General features: G+C 39.5%; 1 protein-coding gene across 3 annotated transcripts in view; it reads right to left on the bottom strand.

Annotated features, from left to right (window-relative positions):
• Positions 1–24,283, bottom strand: part of Lrmda (leucine rich melanocyte differentiation associated) — a 1,019,879-nt gene that overhangs the window by 893,831 nt on the left and 101,765 nt on the right. The gene's annotated exons all lie outside the window — the stretch shown is intronic.

The following is a 24,283-nucleotide window of genomic DNA, read 5'->3' as shown; positions in this document are numbered from 1 at the left end:
CCAAAAATAATGATCTTTATACAACGCAGGCCACAAGTGACAACTCTGGAGAAATAGAAACTCATAACTGAAAAGTTAGTATTGGAGCCAAATGTTCAAATTCAAAGGAATAACAAACTCCTTCAAGCGTCTCAGAATCGAAATTGCAAGAAAGCAAGCTCACAGTGAGGCAGGTGATGGGGAGAATATACTGGTTTCATACTGGACAAATGAAGAATTTGAGACTAGATGTGCATTATAACTCTAGAGAGCAAGAAAGAACCACCAGTAAATACAAAGCCCACTGTGGCCCATCAATGAGGAAGAAGGAAGAAGTCATCGAAGGAAGTAGAGAGAGTTACAGAAACACACGCTGAACCAAAAGGCAGTCCCAGTGGAGCCGCCCTGAAAGCCTAGTACTTGAAACTAAGTTTTTTGTGGTGAAAAGGTTGATACTAGACTGGAAAGCCATCTTGAGAAGGTTACATCTAGGTTTGCTACTTTGGGAAACATGGATCCCTACAAAAGATAAAAAGCAGGGGAAAGTACAGAAAGGAGAGGGAAAGAAGAGCTGGGTCTGGGGTGACTACTGGATAGCACTAGAACAACTTAAAGCAAAACAAAACAAACAAACAAGGGGTGGGTGTTAGATAATAATATATAAAAGTAGCATAGATCAGTCATCCAATCATCAGAATCCAGTTTTCAGGTTGGGTACATGGCTCATTAGGTGAAGTACTTGTTGTATAATCAAGAGGATCATGTCCCCAAAACCTATATAAAATCCTGACATGACTATTCATGTCCAAAAGCCAAGGACTGGGTCAAGAGGCGGAGCCAGGCAGATCCCAGGGCGTCAACAACTAGCCAGTCTAGCTAAAATGGCAATCTTAAGGATTAATGAGAGATACTCTCTCAAAAAAACAAGGTGGAAAGCAACCCAACATAGACTTCCAGCATAGTCTACATACCTATGGGCATGCATGCAGAGGCAAGTAATATACCATAACCAGATGCACACACAAAATTCATAGTTTTCTAGTAAGCAACTCCAGGAATACTAAAGTGGATAAACATGCCAGATAATAATCCAAAAAAAAAAACCATTTTAATCAATAATTTTAAACCAAATAAAGAAAAATAATGGAATTTAGAAAGACAATACAATATGTAAGTGGGAGAGAAAAATCTCTCAATAAAGAGAGCTTTTTACTCTTGGAAGTAAAGCACACTAACTTAAAAAACTCAGTCCTCACCAGAATACTAGAACAGAATAAAGAGACAATTTCAAGTCCTGATGATAAACTAATTAACAAGGAAATTCACTATATTAAAAAAATAAAAATTATAAACTGAAGAGGTAAATCTTCTAGGGCTGGGTTGAATGAACAAATCTAAGGGTTAGAGATGTAGCTTAGTGTCAGAATAATTGCTTAGTATGCTCAAGACCCTGGGTTTAATCCCTAGCATCTCAAGAAGAAAAAAACCACATACTTTTAGTGTAGAAAGTTGCTAAAATACAGACTAAGGAATAGCAAACCAATTCTGTAAGATAATAGAAGAGCCTACATAAAAAATCTTGACAGAGTTATGGGTATCAAGCTATAGGAGGCATGTAGAATGTCAAACAGACATGATCAGAAAAGCAACTCCCCATTTCATACTATAGTTAAAATACCAAGAATACAGAGAAAGAAAGAATATATTGAAAGCTGAAAGAAAAGGTATAAAGAGATTGTTTATGAAGGCAATCTCATCTGAATAGGGCTAGATCTCTTGAGAGAAATCCACACATATGAGATGTTAAAGTTATATATATTTAACCCCCCAAAGAAAGTAACTGCAAATCTACGTTATGATACCCAACAAAAGTATCTTTCAGTGTCTAGGGAGAAATAGTCAGCTTCCAAGATACACATAAATTACAGCTATTCATATCACTAAGTCAACATGATAGAACAAACTTAAATGAAGAACAAACTACATGCAGAAGAAGATAAGCACAACCATGAGGTGAAAGAAAACAATAAATCCCACTTTACAAGTTGGTAAGCAGGGACTGAAGTATAGCTCAGTTGATAGAGTATTTGTCTAACATGTATGAAACCCTGTGTTTGATTCCCCAACACCACATGAAACCATGTATGATTACCAATACCTATAATGGAGGTGCAGGCCTATTATTCAAGCCCTAGGATGGTGGAGACATGAGGATCAAGAGTTCAGGACTATGAGCATCCACCTCTGTATTTGTCAGGCACTGGCAGAGCCTTTCAGGAGACAGCTATATCAGGCTCCTGTTAGCAAGTAGTTGTGGGCATCCACATTAGTGTCTGGATTTGGTGACTGTATATGGGATGAATCCTCAGGTGGGGCAGTCTCTCTGGTTGGTCATTGCTTCAATCTCTGCTCCAGACTTTGTCTCTGTAGCTCCTTCCATGGGTATTCTGTTCCCCTTTCTAAGAAGGACCAAAGTATCCACACTTTGGTCTTCCTTCTTCTTGAGTTTCATGTGGTTTGTGAATTGTATCATGGGAATTCTGAGCTTCTGAGTTAATATCCACTGATCAGCGACTGCATACCATGTGTGTTCTTTTGTGATTGGGTTACCTCACTCAGGATGATATTTTCTAGTTCCATCCATTTGCCTAAGAATTTTATGAATTCATTGTTTTTAATATCTGAGTAGTACTCCATTGTGTAAATGTACCACATTTTTTTATCCATTCCTCTGTTAAAGGACATTTGGGTTCCTTTCAGCTTCTGGCTATTATAAATAAGGCTGCTATGAACATCGTGGAGCATGTGTCCTTATTATATGTTGGAGCATCTTTTGGGTATATGCCCAGGAGTGGTATAGCTGGGTCCTCTGGTAGTACTATGTCCAATTTTCTGAGGAACCATGAAACTAATTTCCAGAGTGGTTGTACCAGCTTGCAGTCCCACCAGCAATGGAAGAGTGTTCCTTTTTCTCCACATCCTTGCCAGCATCTGCTGTCACCTGAGTTTTTGATCTTAGCCATTCTGATTGGTATGAGATGGAATCAGGGTTATTTTGATTTGCATTTCCCTGATGACTAAGGATGTTGAACATTTCTTCAGGTGCTTCTCAGTCATTCAGTATTCCTCAGTTGAGAATTGTTTGTTTAGCTCTGTACCCCATTTTTAATAGGGTTATTTGGTTTTCTGGAGTCTAACTTCTTGAATTCTTTGTATATATTGGATATTAGCCCTCTATCAGATATAAGATTGGTGAAGATCTTTTCCCAATCTGTTGGTTGCCATTTTGTCCTATTGATGGTATCCTTTACCTTACAGAAGCTTTACAATTTTATGAGGTCCCATTTGTCAATTCTTGATCTTAGAGCATAAGCTATTGATGTTCTGTTCAGGAACTTTTCCCCTGTGCCAATGTATTCAAGGCTCTTCCCCATTTTCTCTTCTATTAGTTTCAGTGTATCTGGTTTTATGTGGAGGTCCTTGATCCACTTGGACTTGAGTTTTGTACAAGGAGATAAGAATGGATCGATTTGCATTCTTCTACATGCTAACCACCAGTTGAACCAGCACCATTTGTTGAAAATGCTTGCAGCCAACCATTGGACTGAGCACAGGGTCTCCAATGGAGGAGCTAGAGAAAGGACCCAAGGAGCTGAAGGGGTTTGTAGTTCCATAGGATGAACAACAATATGAACTAATCAATAACCCCAGAGCTCCCAGGGACTAAACCACCACCAAAGGGTACATGTGGTGGGACTCAGGGCTCCAGCTGCATATGTAGCAGAGGATGGCCTTGTTGGTCTCAAAGGGAGGAGAGGCCCTTGGTCCTATGAAGGCTCTATGCCCCAGTGTAGGGGAATGTCAGGGCCGGGAAGCGGTAGTGAATAGGTGGGTGAGGTGAGGGGGAGGATAGGGGGGTTTTGGAGGGGAAACCAGGAAAGGGGATAACATTTAAAATGTAAATAAAGAAAATATCTAATTAAAGAAAAGGAAAAAAAAAAGAGTTCAAGACTAGCTTTGGCTACTTGAGATCCTGTCTCAGAAAAAGAATAAAATAGTAGATGAATGATGAAAATTGAAAATAATTAGTAAACCAACAAAATAAGAGGAGTTAGTACATGCCTGGATAAATAAATAAGTGGTTGTAGAACAAGTCCTAAAAAATACAAAAAGTTGAAGTAACTGATTAAATCATATCAAATGATAACAGAATAAAACTAGAAATGAACATCAAGAGAAACTACAGCAGCTATATGCACATGTGAAAATTGAGAAATGCAATTATGAACAATCAATATTCTAGTGAATAAAACAGGGGAAAATCTTTAAATTCCTATAATGAAATGAACATGCAAATATAACATATAAGAATCCGTGAGATACAACAAAGGCAGTTATAAAGGAAAATTTTGTAACCATGAATGCCTACATCAAAATATCCAAGAAGGAAACTCTCCTTTGAGGAACAAGACCCACACTTGGATATGTCCTACTCACTATGAATCTTCTTTTAGAAGCTCACACATATGCTTATTATGTTTACCTTACTTTCTTCTGAGCACCCCTTTCTCTTAGCCCTACTTAAGCCCGAATTAAAATAACTTTATTAAACCTCAAGTCTGCTTTATGCTTCATCCATGTTCACAGGTGTGCTTACTTTAATCTAAGCATATGTATATATATGTATGCACTAATGATACATCTCAAGGTTTTTGAAAGGAAAAAAGCAGACATAAATGCAGCAGAAGGAAAGAAATAATAAAGATCAATGTTGAAAGTAATATAATAAAGTCTAAAAGAACAACACAAAAGAGAAATAAAACAGAGTTAGTCCTTAATAAGCTAACAAAAAAAAAACAGAGAGAGAGAGAGAGAGAAGATCCAAGTAAAGAAGCTGAAGACAGAACTGGGGATTTTATGACAGGTACTACTGAAATCTAAAGGATCATCAAGGATTATTTTGAAAACATATACCCCATAAATTTGAAAAATCTAGAACTGGATACATGTCTAGACATATATAGCTCACCAAAATTCAACCAAGAGATATAAATACCTTTAACAAATCAATAATCAACAGTGAGATTGGAGTAGCTAATAAAAGATGCTCAACAAAAGCCAGGACTGGACAGATTCACTGTTGAATTCTGACAAAATCTCAAAGAAGAGCTAATGATAAGGCTCCTCAAACTACTCCACAAAATAGAAAAGCAAGGATACTTCCAAACTCATTCCAATATTCTTGATTGTCACAGGTGCAAAGAGTCTCACTAAAATACTTGCAAACTGCAAGCTAGAGAGATGACTCAGCAGATAAGAGCAGGTGCCACCCTAGCAGAGGACTAAGTTCAGTTCCTAGCTCCAACATCAGGCAGCTCACAAACACCTGTAACTCTATCTCTAGGGGACCTGACACACCTTCTGGCCTCTGTAAACACTACATTCACTGCAGAAAGCCTCATACAGATACCCATATACACACAATTAAAATTAAAATTAAAACTGTTTTAAATACCTGAAAAGTAGATTCAACAATAAATTTAAGAGATTACACACAAAGATGAAATTGATTTCATTTCAAGGATTCAGTGATGCAAACTAACAAATGTAATGTAGCACTTTAATAGAATAAAGGACAAAAATCACATAACTGTCTTGACAGCTATAGAAAAAGTCATTGGACAAAATTGAGCTTCCATTCATAATAAAAGTCCTGAAGAAAGTAGGACTACATGGTTGACACCTGAACACCCTGAAGACTCTATCTGACATACTCAATATCATAGGGAAAAACCAAAACTATGTCTTCTAATCATGAATGAGATAAGGATGTCCACTGCTATCACTGTTATTCAGTATAGCTCTTGAACATTTAATTAAAGAAACAAGGCAAGGGAAAGAACTGAGCTATATAAACAGAAAGTAAAGAAGTCAAATTATATCTATTTGCCAATGTTATAAACCTATACTTAGATCCTAGAAACTCCATAAAAGATTTTTATATATAATAAATTTGGCCAAGTAGCAGGATGCAAAAATCAACTTTCAAATATCAGGTCTTCTTTAATGAACTCATTAAATCAGAAAATCAGAAAGCAGTCCCATTCACAACAGAATAAAACAACACACACACACATACACACACACACACACACACACACACCAAAAAGCAAAAAACAAAAACAAAAACCCTAGAAATGAATGTATTTGAGCATTGATACTAAAGTTTCACTCTATCAGTGAAACTATGAAACACTGAAGTGGTGGGGGAGGATGAAGAATATGGAAAACAGAAATATCTTCTAAGTTCATGTTCAGAATTAATGTTATTAAAATTCCCAAATTACCAAAAGCAAACAATAAATTGGATGTAATACATATCAAAATACCAAGGTCATTCTTTGAAGAAAAGCAATTTTAAAACTAATATGGAAATACAAAAGAACATGATTAGCCAATGTTGAAATGGAAATAGCAATGCTGTAAATATTATAATACCCAAATTTCAAATTATACTACAGAATCCAAGTTACTATATGAGTATAGCATTGTCCTAAAAAGGTATGTAAATAAATGAAATGTACAAAGAACACAAAAATAAACCCACATAACAACAGGTATCTGATTTTTGGCAAATGGATAAAACACAAACATTAGAGGCACAGCAGCCATTTTAGCAAATGCTACAGGTAGAACCAGACATCTATGTGTAGAAAACAGAAATTACATCCCTCCTTCTCTCCACCAAAATCAACTCAAAATGGAGCAGAGGCCTTAATATAAGTCCTGAAACTTTGAAACAACTAGACAAAAAGAGAAGTCCAAGATCAAGATAGATGAAAAGGAAGAATGTCTACAAAAATAATAAGCACAAGCTTCAACATCAACATTTGATGGGCATGCTCAATAGAACAAGAGAAACAAGCAAAATGGAGGGGGGATTGAGACTTATGCTACAACCTAATAAGAATTACAGGAAAAAAAAATGAAGAAAGGGATATGAATGACAAATAAAATAACTGAGGGTTTTCCAGAACTGAGATCTGGGGACAGTAAATATATAAATTCTGAGATTGCTGAACCCTAAAGACTTTAAATAAAACAAATACATACATTGACATAGTATATTATAATTTTAAAACCTTATATCTTTTATCCCTCACAATTCTAGAGACTGAAGTCCACAATGAAGATCACAGCAGATTCAGTTAGTAGTGAGGCTTTCTTCCTGGGTTATAGGTAGCTGTCTTCTTGGCATGAGTTCATATCTCTTTGCAACATGTTTCAGAGAGAGCAACAACTCTCTAATATTTTCACTTTGTGGTGATTTGAATATGCTTGGCCCATTGGAAGTGGCACTATTAGGAGGTGAGGCCTTGTTGGAGGAAGTGTGTCACTGTGAGGTTGTACTTTGAGATCCTATTCTCAGGCTCCATCCAGTGCAGTAGAGACCCTCATCCTAGCTACCTACAGCAGATAGTCTCCTCCTGGTTGCCTTAGGATCAAGACATATAACTCTTAGATGCTCCAGGACCATCACTGCCTGCATGCTGCCATATTTCCCACCATGATACTGGACTAAACTTCTGAAACTGTAAGCCAGACACAATTAAATGTTATCCTTTATAAGAGTTGCCTTGGTCATGGTGTCTCTTCATAGTAATGGAAACCCTAAGATACAGTTCTTATAAGGACACCAGTTTTGTTGACTTTAAGCCCTACCCAGCACCATTTAACCACAATTACTTCCTAAAGATCCTTCCTCTCAAAGGTCCTTTCTATAAATAAAGTCATAGTGGAGTTAGAACTTCGACTTGGGAATGTGGAGGGTGGAACAGGACACAGTCCAGGGCAAAACAAAATAATATCATCAAAGTACTCAGAGGGGAAATAAAACTATCAGGCATAATTTTACACCCAGCTAAACTATCCTTATCCTTCAGCCATAAATGTAAAGTTTAATACTTTAAGATAAAATTAGAAAAATTCCTCCATGAGCTATTTCTCAAAGGCCTACAAAACTAATATCCTCAACAGAAATTGAATGTGGGCATAATGAATTGAAGAAACAATAAATCAACTCAGTTGATAGGACAGTCAAACAATGCCTATTGTGTCTTCTCTCCCATGCTAGAAACTTTCTGGGGATGTAGGAATGAGTAAAACAAGACCTACAATTTGTTATATATAATCAGGTAAAAATTAAAGTTAAAAGTATGCCAGGTAGGGATGAGGTCCTGTGTTGAATGCCATTAAATCTAAATAGGAAGTATTTAAAATAATAAGAAAAATAAGAATAATAAGAATAAGAAAAAAGAATAATGTTACATTTTGAGAGTTTTACACTCACATCTGCAAATGACTAGCTATCTAAGCAATAATGGTTATTTTGATCATATGGGGTAAGAGGTTTAGAAATCAGAACAGAAGAACCAGAGTCAAGTTTTCAGGATTTTACATAATCCCTGCAGGCTGCTCCTCTGGCACTCTCAGTGTGGCAGTGAACAGACAATCACAGAAGTAAAAATGTAGGGTGAAGTCCCAAAAATCTCTTGTAGATCCAGCAAAATCCAGTAATAAAGAAAAATCCATCACTTACATGTATCTCTTCTTAAAAAGGAAATTGCCCTGATTCCCTTTCTCAGGTTTTCCCTTGTGCTGAGTAGCCCAGGACCACAGCCCATGTCTAAGTTAGTCACAGATGGGGGAATGGGGCCTTAATATCAGTCTTAAAGCAATACAGGCAGAATCCCCAAAGCTATGTGATGTGGAGAGAGAGGGAAACACTCAGACAAAAGCCACAGCTTTTCCACCAAGCAAGAAAAGACATGGTACTGGGAAGACCACAAGTAGAATTTTTCTCCACTTGTTATCTGCCTCAAAACTCACCATACAGTGGTGAGTGAAGACATGACAACACAGTCATCTCTGCACACCATGTGGCAGATGTAAAACTGGGAAGATTTTGCTTGATTTAATGCTCTTCATAAGTTCAACCACTTCAGATAAATCCCATAGCATATTAACTGATCAATATCTCTATTTCACTAATTCAATAACCAAACAGTGAAGGCAGTAGCATCCAACTGCTTCCAAAGTAATCCCTGAGAATGCCAAATCTGAACTTCCTGTGTAGTAGTCAATCTCTGAAATATCAAAAACATATATTTCCATAACTAGCATTTCCAAATTATTTCAACATCACCATATCACAGGGAGTTTAAGGATACAATTGGCTGAGGTAAATTAAATGTTTTCATTTCTACAATGAGAAATTGAAGTTATGATAATGGAATGGTAGAGCAAAAAGAGACTTCTTGGAGAATATTTAATATAACTCCCATATTTTGCAAATGAGACTTCATATGAATTGGTGGCACTGGGGCTCACAATGAGGTAAGAGGAAGCTTTTAAATGTGTCTATTAACATGCTGTCCTAGAAACAAGGGTACAGATCCCCTGTTGAGTCTGGGTGGTGAGCAACAGACCCCAATTTTACATTCCTTTCAGTTGCTCTTGAACACTCTGTAGTTCATCTAGGTATACTAGGATTAAAATCTCCCATATGGAGATTTTGGCTGGAGATATGGCTCAGTTCACAACCCAAAATATAAGAGAGAAACTCCTATAATTGTATGTAGTTAACATAGTTGAAATAAGACATTGTGTCTATAACTTACCCTACCATTATTTAGATATAATGGACAAGTGCATGCATGTTTCTCTACTCCTTGATCTTCCTATCATTTCTTACCCAGTCAACATAAATTTAAGAAATACTGGATGGGTGAGTTAGCTCAATGGGTTAAAGGGTTAAGATACCACATTTTATGACCTGAGTTCAATCCCTAAGACCTACAAACTAGGAGAGAACCAACCCCTGTAAGGTGTCCTATGACTTCCACATACATGTCATGGCACACATGCATGTACACAGTAAATAAATAAATAAATAAATAAATAGGTTAGCTAATTTTTTAAAAATTCTACCCATTTTAGAAGCAACTCAAGAAGGGATAAGGATGCAGTTCCGTGGGTTGAGCACTTGTCTACCATGCATAAGGTTCCATTCTTCAACACACACACATATACACACAGCACAAGCCAGGAAAATGGAATTTCTTAACATAGAATGGAAAGGGATCACCTTTGCCTTCTCCCTTCTTCACTCCTATCACCTCAGGTCATATTGTATGTGATCCGAAACTAAACAGACCTCTCTGGTGGTACATCTGATCAGTTTGAATTACCCATGAAGGCTCCCCCCACCAGCAGAAGGAACATTGGCTATATCTTCACTAAAAACGTTACCATCAACAAAAGAGAACCAATCTCTAAAGACAAAAGCATGAGGCTTCTCACAGACTAGCTAACTGGTCTCATCTCAGAGGCCTCTGATAATCCCTTCAAGTCACCTTGCTCTCATTGGTGCTAAGCCAGAGCCTTTGGCTGGGCTAACTCTGAAAACAACACTGGGTCTTGTCTGCAGACACTCCACTAACTTGGACTCCCTCCCACCTCCTTTTAGCTAGGTAAATAATAGTCTAATGTGTACTGTCTGCTAGGTGAAATTAAAATGGAAAATGTTTTAAGGACTTACATGCCATGTCTTTTATACTGCTATAGATGTATGAAAATTTTATATTTGAGTCTATATTACTATAGATGCTAAACTTCCAGGGAAAAATAATCCAAACAGGCACATTAATAAAATGTGTGAGGTTTTTTTTTCCTACCTTACTCTCTCTTTTAAAGAACAAAGATAAACATAATTAAATGATAGAAGTTATTTTCAACTCTTGAAGTAGATTAACTAGTAACACCAGATTTTTTTTTAATGTAGTAGCCATTTCCTTCTTGCCTAGAAAACCCAGCGTTTCCTTCTGACATGGCTGCATATCCACTCCTGCCCTTATGCTTTTAAACTTGCCCCCTAACCACAGCTACTCTGGCACATTTCAGACAAAGGTGATTTAAGAGCCTTCAGAAATATGCCTGCCCACTGCAGAGAGCCAAGACAATACGCAGAAAGAACACTAAGAATTGTGGGCATATGCCAGGAGAGGCCCTGTGGAGAACAGACCTGCCCTGGGGTAAGAGTGCCAGCATTAATCCAAGTCACTCAAGTGGGTCAGCCCCACCAGTAACAACAAAGAGGCTCTCAGCACCCTTCCAACAATGGTTTCTCACAGGCAACCATGAACAAGAGCTTTAGAAGTCCACATTCATCTCAGAGCTGGGGGCAGCCATGGAATCAGTCACACCTGCCAGTGAATAGCACATAACAGCTGTACAGACCCAAGTGAGTTATTGGGTCTTGGGCTGCAGTCTCCCAGGAAGCAAACTGTGGAAGTTCTCCTGCCTGTGTGCCAACTGAAAGGAATTTAAACATGCAAGTGATTAAGGCTGTTAATTGTGTCATTTTCAAGCATTTAACGACTATAACCAATACTGCAAAGCTGGGAGAGCTCAGCTGCTGCATTCAGAGGCCTGGCCCTAAATTTCAACCCCCTTGGCATGTTCCATCCTGTGTCCCCCTCACCCTCAGCTGCTGGATGTGTGTTCTCATTTGCCTGATGCAAGCTATTAGTGGAAGGGGCCGACCTAAAGACTCAGGCTGCTGACTCCCCCAGTCCAAGGTTCGTTCTTACTGCAAGGTTCTCTAGTTGTCATTCAACAAGAAAGGGACATTCAACAACTGCAAAGTAAGTATGAGGTATCCAGTGGCCTTTTTCCCAATATTTAATTCTATGAACTTAACCTGAATTTACTAAGTACCCACTGAAAAATCTAACTCCATGCAAGATGCTAAGAAGATATAACAAACAGAGTCTATGGAATGTGCCCTCAAGGAAATTATGTTCTGGGCCGGGAGGCAAAACTAACATATATAACAACAATCACTCAACAGTATGTCTTAATTCACATTCTGAGAAAAGCATTGCTAAATACCTTCAGAGAAACTATAGTGAGACAGAAACTCCCTTCTGTAAGACAGTGAGTGAATCTAAAAGCTCAAGGCCCTGAAATAGCCATGCTCAACCACACCCTGGCCAGTGTGACTCTTGCCATGCTCCCCCTAAACACATTGTAACCTCTCTACTCTCAGCTTAAAACAGAGCCCAGAGTGAAACACAGGATTCCAAGTATGGCTTTCCTCCTCTCTCAAGACAATGTGCTTGTGTTGCTGAACCTACAAAACTCAAGAGTGTTTTAAATACTCACATTCCACATGTTTTGTTGTCAAACAAAAAGGAAAGCCTTTCTCTCCTAGAATTTCCTGTGTTTTATTAATTTCACAATTGGATTCAAGTACCATGTTCCTAAAATTGATCTCTTCCAAACTTACCAACAGATTCTAGCTGACAAAATAATATAAACCTTACAATGAAAACTCATGATTTCATATCAGAATCTTCTGTTTTTTCAAACTCTGTATCTCACAAATATGATGATATACATGCTGTCCTAATTTACTTTCAGGGGCCTATGATAAGCACCATGTCCAAAAGCAACTTGGAGAAGAAAGAGTTTATTTCATGTTTCATGTCCAAGTTCATCACTGAGGTAAATCTAGGGAAGTTGGGGCCTCAGGAATCTAGAGGCAGGAACTGAACCAGAGACCATGGAGGAATGTTCCGTATTGCCTTGCTCCCTTACTCATATTCAGCTACCTTTTATATACAGCCCAGGCCCACCTGTCTAGGGAATGGCACTAGGGCTTGGCCTTCCTTCATCAATTAACAATCAAGAAAATTGTCCATAGATGTGTGATAAGCCAATCTTACTAAGGCAATTCTTTCATTGAGGTTTTCTCTCTAGAGTTGACTCTAGGTCTGTGTCAGGTTAACAGCCAAAGCTAACACATACCTTATTTGTCTTCACATAAGTCAGTAGTGAGGAATTTTTGCCAAGAATCAGGTACCAAACCATGGTCTATTGTCAACCACAAGAAAATGACTAGTTCCATGTGGGTACTGTCAAATGCTATGTTGTTTGGCACAAATCAGACTGAGTGCTTTTCTGAACTTTAAATGATTTTTTGCTTAACAGAGAGATTCCCCTAATGTTATAGTTTGAATGTGGAATGTCCCCTATAGGCTCAGGGTTTGAAGACTTAGTCATACTAGCTTGGGAATCTGTGAAACCTTGAAGACACAGAGCCTAGCTAGCTGACACAGGTGGCTTAAGAGTGTACCTTGAGGCTTACAGCCTTCATCCATTCCTGGCCAGTCCTCCACTTCCTGGTCTTCCAAAATATAGACCAGGTAGTTTGTAGGCCTCAGGAACTGATGTGCAGCAAGCAGACAGAAGAATTTGGAGTTATGAGCTAGAGAATTCCTGGAATACCAGAAGTAGAGGTTTAGAACAGGCCACGAATGGGAATCATGCCCTACCTACAAGATGTGCATGGATGAAGATGAAGCAGAGATGAGGGAATGGCCAACCAATGACTGGCCCAACTTGAGGCCCACCCATGAGAGAGCCAACCCCTGACTCTATTATGACACTCTGCTATACTTGCAGGAGCCTAGCATAACTGTCTCCTGAGAGGCTTCATCCAGAAGCAGAGGGAAACACAGGAAGAGAGCCATAGCCAAACCTCAGGCAGAGCTGGAGAGTCATGTGGAAGAGTGGGGGATAGAAGTGAGCAAGCCAGAAGGCTCAAGGACACCACAAGGCCTACTAAGTCAACTAACCTGGGCCCATGGGGGCTCACAGAAGTTGAACCACCAACCAAAGGGAATGCAGGGACTGGACCTAGACCCCATACACATTTATAGCAGATGTGGTTTTCATGTGGGTCCTCCAACAATTGGAGTGGGAATTGTCTCTGACTCTGTTACCTGCCATTGGATTCCCTTCCCTTAGCTAGGCTGACTGGCCATGCCTCAGTGAGAGAGGATGTGTTAGTCCTTCTGTGACTTGATATCCCAGGGTATGCAGGTACCTAAAGGGAGTAGAGCTTCCGCTTCTCTGAGAAGGGAAAGGGGTAATTGGGGAAGAGACTTGTGAGGGTGGAACTGGGAGGAAAGAAAGGGGGCCATGGCTGGGATGTAAAGTGAATAAATGAATGAATGAGTAAATAAATAAATAAATAAATAAATAAATAAATAAATAAATAAGAAAGGCTATTCCAGTCATTTCAGACAGGATCAAGGACTCTCATATGGACAAAATTCTGGGACTATGCATGCTTCTGTATAATATTCTGTCACAATGATAGTAAAAGAAACTTGGATATAAGTCAGTCAGCAAAAAAGAAAAGAAAAGCATAGAAGACTGAGGACTGCCCTATCTTACAATGAATCCATACTGACACGTAATGATGGTCGGGTCACCATCCATCCTTGTAACAATGTGGATTTTCATTCTAGATTCAAAAAGCCATCTTTAGTTTGTAGGGGAGAACCAAAGACAGGAAGAGACCTTGAGTTTGCCTAAGCAAAGACAGGGAGCAGCATGCTGAGGGCCGGAGGCAAGGCCTGGTACTTGAATGAGAGATGCCTTGAAGGCTCCACTAAGGAGATGAAGCTTCGCTCAGCAACAGGGAGAAACAATGGAGTGCTTTGGAACAGAGGAAGGATGTGATAAGAACATGAAGGGAAAACAAGAGTGAAGGACTAGAGACATGGTAGCAGTCGGCGGGCAGGATTATAAACATCTGTTCCCAGAATGGGACTAAAATGCCCTGATACAGCGAATGAGAACATTAGACAATGCTGAGATAGAATCTGGTGACTGATTACACAGAGAAGGAAGCAAGGGAGGAGTCAATGATGGCAGCTTGTTATTCAGTAAGGAACACCAGGAGGACAGATGCCTGGGAAGTAGAAAAGATATGGTGATTTGGACAGAATTCTTGAGATCCCAGGACTTGGCACGGTGTGGAATAATCCAGAAGCTAAGGAGAATGTGCGAATGAACCTCAGGGAAAGACAGAGGGAGCTGGAGACAACAGCGGCATTTTCATGTACTGCTGGTAAGAAGAAAAGGAGGCAGAAACTTACCCAGAGGGAATGGGGGTGAGGGATGACCAGCAAGGCGTAAAGGAGATAAATATATATTTAGATAAATATATGCAAAGGACATCAAAGCATGCTTGCATCAAAGCCACGTGAGCCCTTCAAGAAAGTGCCACAGATCACTCAGGAGTGTGTCCAGAGAGAGGATTCTGATTCAGATGGTCTGTCTGGGGCAAGGCCCACAACGCCACACCTTAAAAGCGCCCAAGCAAGTGGGAGCTGCTGGTTGATCAGCCACACAGTGACAGAGGTGACAAGGCTTAAGCAGGTACATGGAGGCAGTGTGTGGAAACACCACTTCTCAAGTTTGGGAAAGAGAAGAATGATCAGTGGACCAGACTATATAGATTTTGAATACATGGAAATTAAGAATCAAAGGGAGGAAGAAACTACTCTTTTTTTTTTTAAGTCCTTTGCCTTAGACACTCAGCTTGGGAGCACCAGCTAGTTTGATAAGGGAGTTTGGGTACACAATGTCAGTTCCTCTGTCATTTCTAGTCCACCCCAGAGACTGAAAGTTTAAAGGCAGGGTTTCAAAATAAAGTTAATCAGCAGAGAAAATGAGCATACTTCTTTGTGACCCCCCCTTGAGTGCCAGTGTCACCACCCCTTCATTGCTCCATGCTAAGATACTTCTAGACTGATGTACCGCTCCCACAATGCACTTCCCCATAGCCAAGCTTCACAACTCCCCAAGGCATGGGGGAGCCATGCCTTTCTGAATAGCGCTTGCCCTCTGCTGACAGATTTTACCTTTGGCAATGCCCCCAGCTATGCCAGCAAGAACAAGTTAAGTAAATGATTAACCAACCCACTCTCCCTGATCAGCACCCAATCAAGAAGCAGAGGGCAGACTCTCACAGATTCCCTCAGCCAAAGGCTCCAGGGAAATGACTTGGTATAAAGCATTTGTGTCAACTCATGGAATCATAGAAAGTGGCAATATTGAGAACCCCTTATGGATACACGAAGGCTACCAAGCTTACCAAAACCACAGATCCCCAGTGTCTAAGGCTTGCAGATGCAAACCCTCCCCAGGCACCCAAACAACTCATCTTACTTACAAGAGCCAAAGAAATTCTGTGACTTTCCCAGGAAACCAGGTATGCATTTGAAATTCTAGTTTATTTCCTTTCAAAGGGGAGCTAGCTGGGTTAGGAAGATAGTTCTCTTGCAAGCATGAGGAAGGACCTGAGTTCATCTCCAGGACCAATAAAAAAGCTGGGCATAGTGGGGTATACTCTTAATCCTAGCTCAAGGTATCTGGAAACAGTCAGATTCTGGGGATGCACTGGCCAGCCAGCTTAGATCACTTGGTGAGCTCCAGGCCAATAAGAGATACCTGAGGGATACAGCCAAGAATATCTTATGGTTTCCACAGGTCATGCATGCATATGCATATGCATCCCCTGACACGAACATGCATGAATACATACACGTACATGCACATACATACAAAGATCTAAGGCATGAAGAGGCACACAGCTAAAGACAATGTAGTCACCAAATGCAGAACTTGAGTCAATGAACACATTGCAGGTTCCCTTTACTCTATCCAGAGCAAATCTGGACAGAAACACAGAAAGCATTTTTTTCTTTTTCTTTTTCTTTTTTTCTTTTCTCTCTCTCCTAGCGAAGTAGCTACAAATAGCATCCTCTGTCATGACACCAGCATCCTCTTGGTCATACCTAGGTTGAAATTGCTTCACTCGGCCTGATTTTCAGATGGGGGCTTTAAAAACCTTTTGACAGGGGCCAGACAAATCAGGCAAGGAGGGGGAAAGGGCAGGAAATCGTCCTCCTGTCTATCACCTAATCTATTTCTTTTTTCAAGCTGGATGATGATCTTTCCTGTGGAGGAACAGCCTGGGAATCTGAGTGACACCCCCTCAGTGCACATCCCTCATTCATCAGACACTAACAAACATTCTGCTGGCTGCCTCCGCTAGGCCTAGGAGTGCCCTGCAGAATTTAGATGCCACTTAGTCAAACCATTCAGGCCAAGCCCTTCCAGAGTATCATTCTGAGAGGACACAACTAAACACCTACCCTGGAAAGCTCTGGGTATCCCAGCTGGAAGAGAGCGGAGCTCAACAAATCAGTGCACAGTTCTCTATATTGTGAGGCCTTGAAAGCAGGAATAAATGGGCTTAGTGAAAACAGGAACCACTTGCTTACAGGTGGGAGAGAGAGAGCCAGGCAAAGCAGGAGAAAAGACATGTAGGCATCTTGTTCTCCCTTCATTCCAGGCTCTACCTGGTTGTCAGTACTGAAGCAGAACCTACCTGACTCAGCTCCAACTCAGGCCAAAGGAAAAGGAGGCCAGATACCCTGGACTCAGTAGAAGCCACACCTTGTGTCTGTCTGTCCCATACGGTCACTTCTCTTCCCTTGCAGGTCTAGCACACACATCCCTACTCTGAGATCCCAAGACACTTCCAAAGCCACTAAAGGCATGCCTGAGCACCACATAGCCAGGCTTTCCTGGGGCATTTCAATCACACGTCCAGTCTGGTAACACTTAGTGCAGTGATTACTGTGGCTGCAGTCTGATGTTTTCACCTGCCTTCTGTTTGTCCACTGTGGTCTGCATTCATCTGCCCACCTTCCTCGCCTTCTGTTGGAGAAATTGGGTGGCGTTTTCTTAGGATTTCATTTTCTATGGTCTGTTGGCTTCTTTTGCTTTACCTGGAGCATTTTAGGAACTCAGGCCCACAACAGATGATCACAGTTAGACTAACCTGCTTAAAGTCAATGTACCACCCATGTAAAAGGAACAGCAACAAAATAAAACAGTGGATCAAATGCTCTGTTGCCACATACCACCAGTCTCTATAATATATTTATCATGCACCATATGCCCATGCTCTCTCTAGATGTCCAAGTTAGGGAGATAAATAGATACTGTTTTGGAGAAATTAGAGGAAAATCACATTTACCCTTCTATTTCTGTCATCAGATGCTCTTCATCACTTCTGAGGGTGACTTCCCATTCCTCAGCTTAAAGACCTTCCTCTACCCTTGCTTGGCATGTGGGTCTGCGAGTGATTAATTATCTGAGTTTTCATCCTTGGGGAAATGTCTCTATGTCACCTTTTCTCAGGAAGGGTGTCTTTGCCAGACAGATAGTTCTGGATTCACATGGAGTTGGTTTGGATGTGAGTTTTCCTATAAGCTTTATCGAGATGCTGTCCCACTATGTTCTGGCCTTGAAGGTTTCAGATGAGGCCTTTAGATCTAGATGGATTCTTGGCAACAACACATTCTTCCTCTCTAGGTGTTTCAACTTCTGTTTCTCCTTTTTTGTTTTTTGTTTGGTTGGTTGTTTTGTTTTGTTTTAGGGATTTGGCTAAGTTGTGCCTAAGCTGTTTTCTCTCTATTGTGTATGTGGGTACACATGTGTGCACATGCATGTTGAAGCTAGAAGTTGACTTCAAGTCTCCTTCCTCAGGAAATGGCCACCTTGACCTGGGAGTTTTCATAGGTTTTTCAGCTATGCTGGCTGACAGTAAGCCTCAGAGATGTTCCCATTCCCCAGATATGGGATTATAAGCATGCAACACACCTAGCTTTTCACTCAGGGCTAGGATAAATTGAGGACCTCGTGCTGGTCAACAGACACTTTACTGACCAAGCTATCTCTGTAGCACACACCCACTCAAGTTTCTTCTCCCCTCTCTGCCTCTCCCATGGTGTGTGTGTGTGTGTATGTGTATGTTCTAGAGATTGAGGCCAGAGCCTTATGCCTGCTAGACCACTATCCTATATCCCTAGACTCTCATTTTCTTTAAACTAATCCTGCTTTCATGGTCCTTGAACTTTTGAATCAATCAATGCGTGTCATTTCCAAGTTTGAGGCATTATGAACCATTATGTCTTCAGTTTGTCCCTCTATTCTGTCACCTGTCTTTATGGAATTCGTGTTGTCATTTGCATTAGGACATAGAGGGCACCTGATGCCACCTGCCCTTTAATTCCCGTCCCATGCTTCTCCTCATATTATTTTCATTGTTTCCCCCACTCTTAGGAATGACTCTAACTCCCCGCTCATTCTGTCATCTCCACTGTACCACAGGCTGATTCCGTGAATTTGCTACTGCTGCTACTGTTGCTGCTGTTGCTTCTGCTGCTACTGTTTTTTATTTTTTATTTTTTTATTATTTTAGACACACATTACCCATTGATTCTCTGCTGAAACTTCCCATCTTTTCCTAGAAACATGTCTTACCACTTAGGCCAAGCTGACCCCAAATCAGCAGTCCTCCTGGCTTAGCCTTCTGAATTCTAAGAGACAATGTTTCTTCTGTCAGAAGATAGATGAATATAATAACACGAGGCAAGAATTCCTTCAAACATGAGGCTTACCAGAAAGCCAAAGGACAGGAAGAAGGATTTACACACTTGAAGATGGATGAACGGAAATGACCCAAACTAGTAACAAGGAGGAAAATCAAAAATAAAACAAGGCACCCAACAGCTACAAAGTGAAATAAAGTAGTATACCATATATATGAATGCAAAAAATGGAATAGAATGAGAAGCAAGAAAAATGTCTGAAGAAATCAAATGAACCCCAAGGTTTATGTGGAGTGTGTGTGTGTGTGTGTGTGTGTGTGTGTGTGTGTGTGCATGCATGCAAGAGAGAGAGAGAAAAAAGAGAGGGAATGGAAAGTTGGGTGAGTACATTAGTGGTGAGGATCTAGGTATATTACATGAACATTTTTTTAACAAAAAAAAATTTTAAGAACTTCCTAAAACTAATGAAAGATATACGACAAAAGTTCAAAGAGTCTCAGAAAACTTCAACTGAGTAATCAAAGGACAGAACTACTGGAAGTCAAAAATACAGAAAAAAACAAAACAGAACAATGAAAAGAACAACATACAAAGCTGACAGTGAGAGCAGACTTCTGAGTGAGAAGCAGAAGAGAATGAAGTGGTATTAGTAAAGTTGTGAGCAGTGCTTTCTATACGGAGCGCTGCACAGACAGAAAGCATCTTCCAAAACTGAAGGGGAATCGAGGAGACCCATTCCATTACCAGTACATCCGTACAACAGAAACCATTGAGGGAAGCCCAGGAAAGAGCCTGATTCCAGAAAGCCAGTTTGACGTACATGAACACAGAGTTCTAGAAATCATGAAAACCTGAGCTACATGACAACCCTTTCGTCCTCACTTGATACCCTTTAAATGATAAATGTTTTCAGTAATTTATACTTAGTTTGCAAATATGTTAAAAATGGAAATTTTTTAAATAGACTAAACTTGCTACAAAAAATTTTTTTAAAAAAGAGATGTTTTCTCTCGTTAAAGCAAAACATAACTGACATTTTTTTAAAAGGGACAATAGTGTAGATTAACTGGACTCGTGAATATATCCAAATGATTTTTTAAAAAAGAAATTTCAACAAACAGTAAATTGAAACAAATAGAAAGCAAGTTTACAAAACAATAGATTCTAAGCAAAAAATATTGAGAAATATGTCAAATATAAATGACCTAATTTTTAAATTAAAAAACCAAAGTCATAAGAGTAAATATGAGAGGGACCCAAACTATTTCTAAAATAAATTCATTATAAATATAAATGTAAAAATGTTAAAAGGGAAAATATAAAAAGACTTAACACACAAGCACTAAACAAAGAGACTTTAGGTGACCCATAGGAGGCATGCCCACCTTAGGGTATCTAGTGACATCTTTGTTTAAATCAATCTCTCTCTCTCCTTCTCTCCCTCCCTCCCCCTCTCCCTCCCTCTCTCCCTCTCCCTCTCCCTCTCCCTCTCCCTCTCCCTCTCCCTCTCTCCCTCTCCCTCTCTCTCCCTCTCTCTCTCTGTCTCTCTCTGTCTCTCTCTGTCTCTCTGTCTCTCTCTCTCTCTCTCTCTCTCTCTCTCTCTCTCTCTCTTTTCCTTCCTCCCTCCCTCCCTCTGTATCTGTCTCTCCATTCATATTTAAATTAATATTAAACCCTTTTAAAATGAATGACAACTTTGCTTTAAAAATACAAATTTGAATCTCTACAATATAATACAAAGTAAGCTTTGAACAAGAAACTTGTTGAGGGACAAAGAGTAGGACTGATCAAGGAACATAATAAAGATGTGTGCATCTAATAACCCAGTTCTAAGATAATGAAAAATTTAATCTAAAGGCATAGACAAACTTCAATAATCCTTTCTTGGTCATACACACACATATATACATATATATATATATATATATATATATATATACACACACATATATATATTATTCTATAGTCTTATAATTTTCCCTACTTTAATATATATACAGACATATATGTGCATATAGGTGTACATATATGTGTGTATGTATATAGATATGTTATATATTCAAATATATGTTATATATGTGTGTATGTTTACATATATGTGTATATATTTGCCTATTTTATATATATATAAACATATACATGTATATATAAAACATATATGTACATAGACATATGTATGTGTCTATGTATATGTATATATATACAGTAGAAAAAATCACAAGAATATAGAAAACATTATCAAGCAATTTAAGTAAATTGGCATTTATAGAAGAGTTTAATTAACAGTAACAGAATCTACAGTTTCCCACAGCCCACAGAACACTCGGAAAAATAGGCTATTTTCTGAGCAAATGTTGACTATTTTAGTCTTAAATTTAAAAAGAGCTATAAACAATCTGAATCAAAGGTGACTATGTCAATGATTGTGGCATTTCTGTGCAATGAAAAACTATCCATCAATAAAGAAGGAAAAGAAAGGAAGAAAGAAAGGAAGAAAGGAAAAGAGAAAGAAAGAAAACGAGAGAGAGAAATAAAAAAATAAAAAATAAAAAATAAAGAAAGAGAGAGAGAGAGAAAGAAAGAATACTAGAAAGATGGCTCAAAGGTTAAGAGCAGTGGCTGCTCCTGCAGAGGACCTTAGTTCAGTTCCCAGCATCCATATAGCAGCTTATAATCATCTATAACTCCAGTTCTAGGATATCTGACATCCTCTTCTGGCCTCCAAGGGCCCAGTCACACACATACATACATATACATACATATACATATGCAGACAAACACTCATACACATAAAAGTAAATAAATGTTTCAAAAAGAATAAAGAATACAGATGATTCTCAAACACATTATGTTAAGATAAAGAAACCCAGTATACCATCTGATATATATACTACCTGGTTTTATTTTTATGACAATCTGGAAAAATGAAAAGCTATATAATAACAAGAATTGGCTCAATACCTACCACTGTCTGGGGAGAGAGAAGGGAAACTGACTAAAAGGGACACAAGAGGAGTTTGGGAAATGCTCTTTCTTTTGTCTGCATCTGTTTAAACTCATCAAATTGTTCACTGTAAAAGGAAATTAAATACATACATGTATATATAAACTTTACCTCACTAAATATGACTTTTAAAATCAAAACAGGGTGGGTAAGATGGTTCATCCAGTGAAGGTGCTTGCTTCCAAAACTGGTGACCTGAGTCTGAGCTTCAGACCCCACATGACAGAAGGAGAGAGCTGACTTTCTGGAGAGGTTCTCTGACCTCCGCAATCAAGCTCTGAGTACCCCCTCCCTACCACACACATGCTCAAATCAAGCAAATAAATGTTAAAAAACTAAAATGCTATCACCTAGGAGAGGAGATTGCAATGATAAATAATAATATTAATAAACAAGTCTTAGGTACTTGGATCAGCCCAGGCTTTGACTTTCCTTCCTATGTATGACTTTTTGAGCCAGTAACATGTTCTGTGAATTGAAATAGAATGTCACTCAACTCCTAGTGACCAATGGACCTCCACCACCAGCACATTTCACGTCTATGCGTACTTTCATCTTTTTTTCTAGGTAAAGAGTCAAAGCAGTGAGAAATATTCCAGAATTCAACAGCACGAAGGTGTGTGTAAATCTGCTGCTTCGTGTGTAACGGACCACCACCCATGTGATCCTGAGATGTCCTCTCTTAAAAAAAAAAAAAAAAAGACTATTCAGGAGGGAGTTCAGGAGCCTCTGTTGAGAACAGAAAGGGCCTGTCATTATTGTCTCTGTCCAGGTCAGATGGAATCTAATCTGCAGGCAGGAAGGCTGGAGCTGGATCCTTGAGTTGCTGATCCACCAAGGTACTAGAGAAAAGTCTGAAGCCCTGAAGTAATGGGAGAAGACCCAGGGCACAGAAAAGGCCTTGCTGTAGAGGCAGACACCCTTGCTGTCAGTGCCTGCCTGGTTCCAGCTAAGACGAGTCAATACCGGACAGTCTTTTCATTGCTAAAGGTTAATCTTCAAAAATATTAAATGCCATGCTGTCCTGAAGAAGAGGTTCTGGAAAAGTTCATGGTTTTGCTACCAAGCCCAAAATAACTTCCTAATTATCCACTAAGGGCTCCGACAGGCCACCTCTAGGAAAACATTTGTCCTTTTTTTTTTTTCTTTTAAATTCTTTTACCACTTTGCTTACACGTTCCTCAAAGGTACCGGGCATGATTAATGTAGAAAAAATAAATACCAAAGCCTTACAATCAAATTAGGAGAGCATTTGATAAAATGAGCCCTCTTCTTGTGAATAATTTGAAAGAATAACTGGTTTTCATTACAACCTCAGCTCCCAGCAGGTCCTACATAAACCAAGCCAGCTGCGGTTCAAGTGAAGGTCCGAAGGAGGGCCCACTCAAGGTAGGGATAAATCACAATTGTGATCACACACCAGGTCTCATTCTTTTTTATCCCCCCTAATAAATTGGGCTTGACCTGAAACTCCAATAGAGTTAATTTATAACAGCCCCCCAAATTCTTTTTTTTTTTTAACGTAACAGTTTGCCTTTCTTTTTCTTTTAAATTTAAACCATTTTGGCAAATGGAGATTTATTATATACTATAAACACATGTGGCTTGAGCACTGGTATTTAGTCTGGAAACTGGGATGGGGTGACGAGCTGTTGGTGCAATCAGGAAGTACCACGTGACACTCCTGATAAAGACAAAGCATGCACTCATTCCACGGTAGTTTCTGTGGCCACTGTGGTTGTGGCCATGGTGTATGCACTACAATCCCAGTGAACTGGATGATTCAGCTAGGTCAGGAGGAGGTGTGGTCTGTGCGAGCCACATCCATCCAAGCCAGAGCTGAAACCTTCGCAAGTACAGCCAAAGAGAACACTGAGTTAGAGATGAGCAAAGAAAACCATCTTCCTCAGACAGTTCTTCAACTTAGGCCTGACCTCCTCCTCCTCCTCCTCCTCCTCCTCCTCCTCCTTGTCCTCCC

This window comes from Mastomys coucha, unplaced genomic scaffold, assembly GCF_008632895.1.
Source record: "Mastomys coucha isolate ucsf_1 unplaced genomic scaffold, UCSF_Mcou_1 pScaffold9, whole genome shotgun sequence".
In the NCBI taxonomy this organism is placed as follows: domain Eukaryota; kingdom Metazoa; phylum Chordata; class Mammalia; order Rodentia; family Muridae; genus Mastomys; species Mastomys coucha.
The sequence above is the reverse complement of the archived record's forward strand: the minus strand, read 5'-3'. Positions and strand labels throughout refer to the sequence as shown.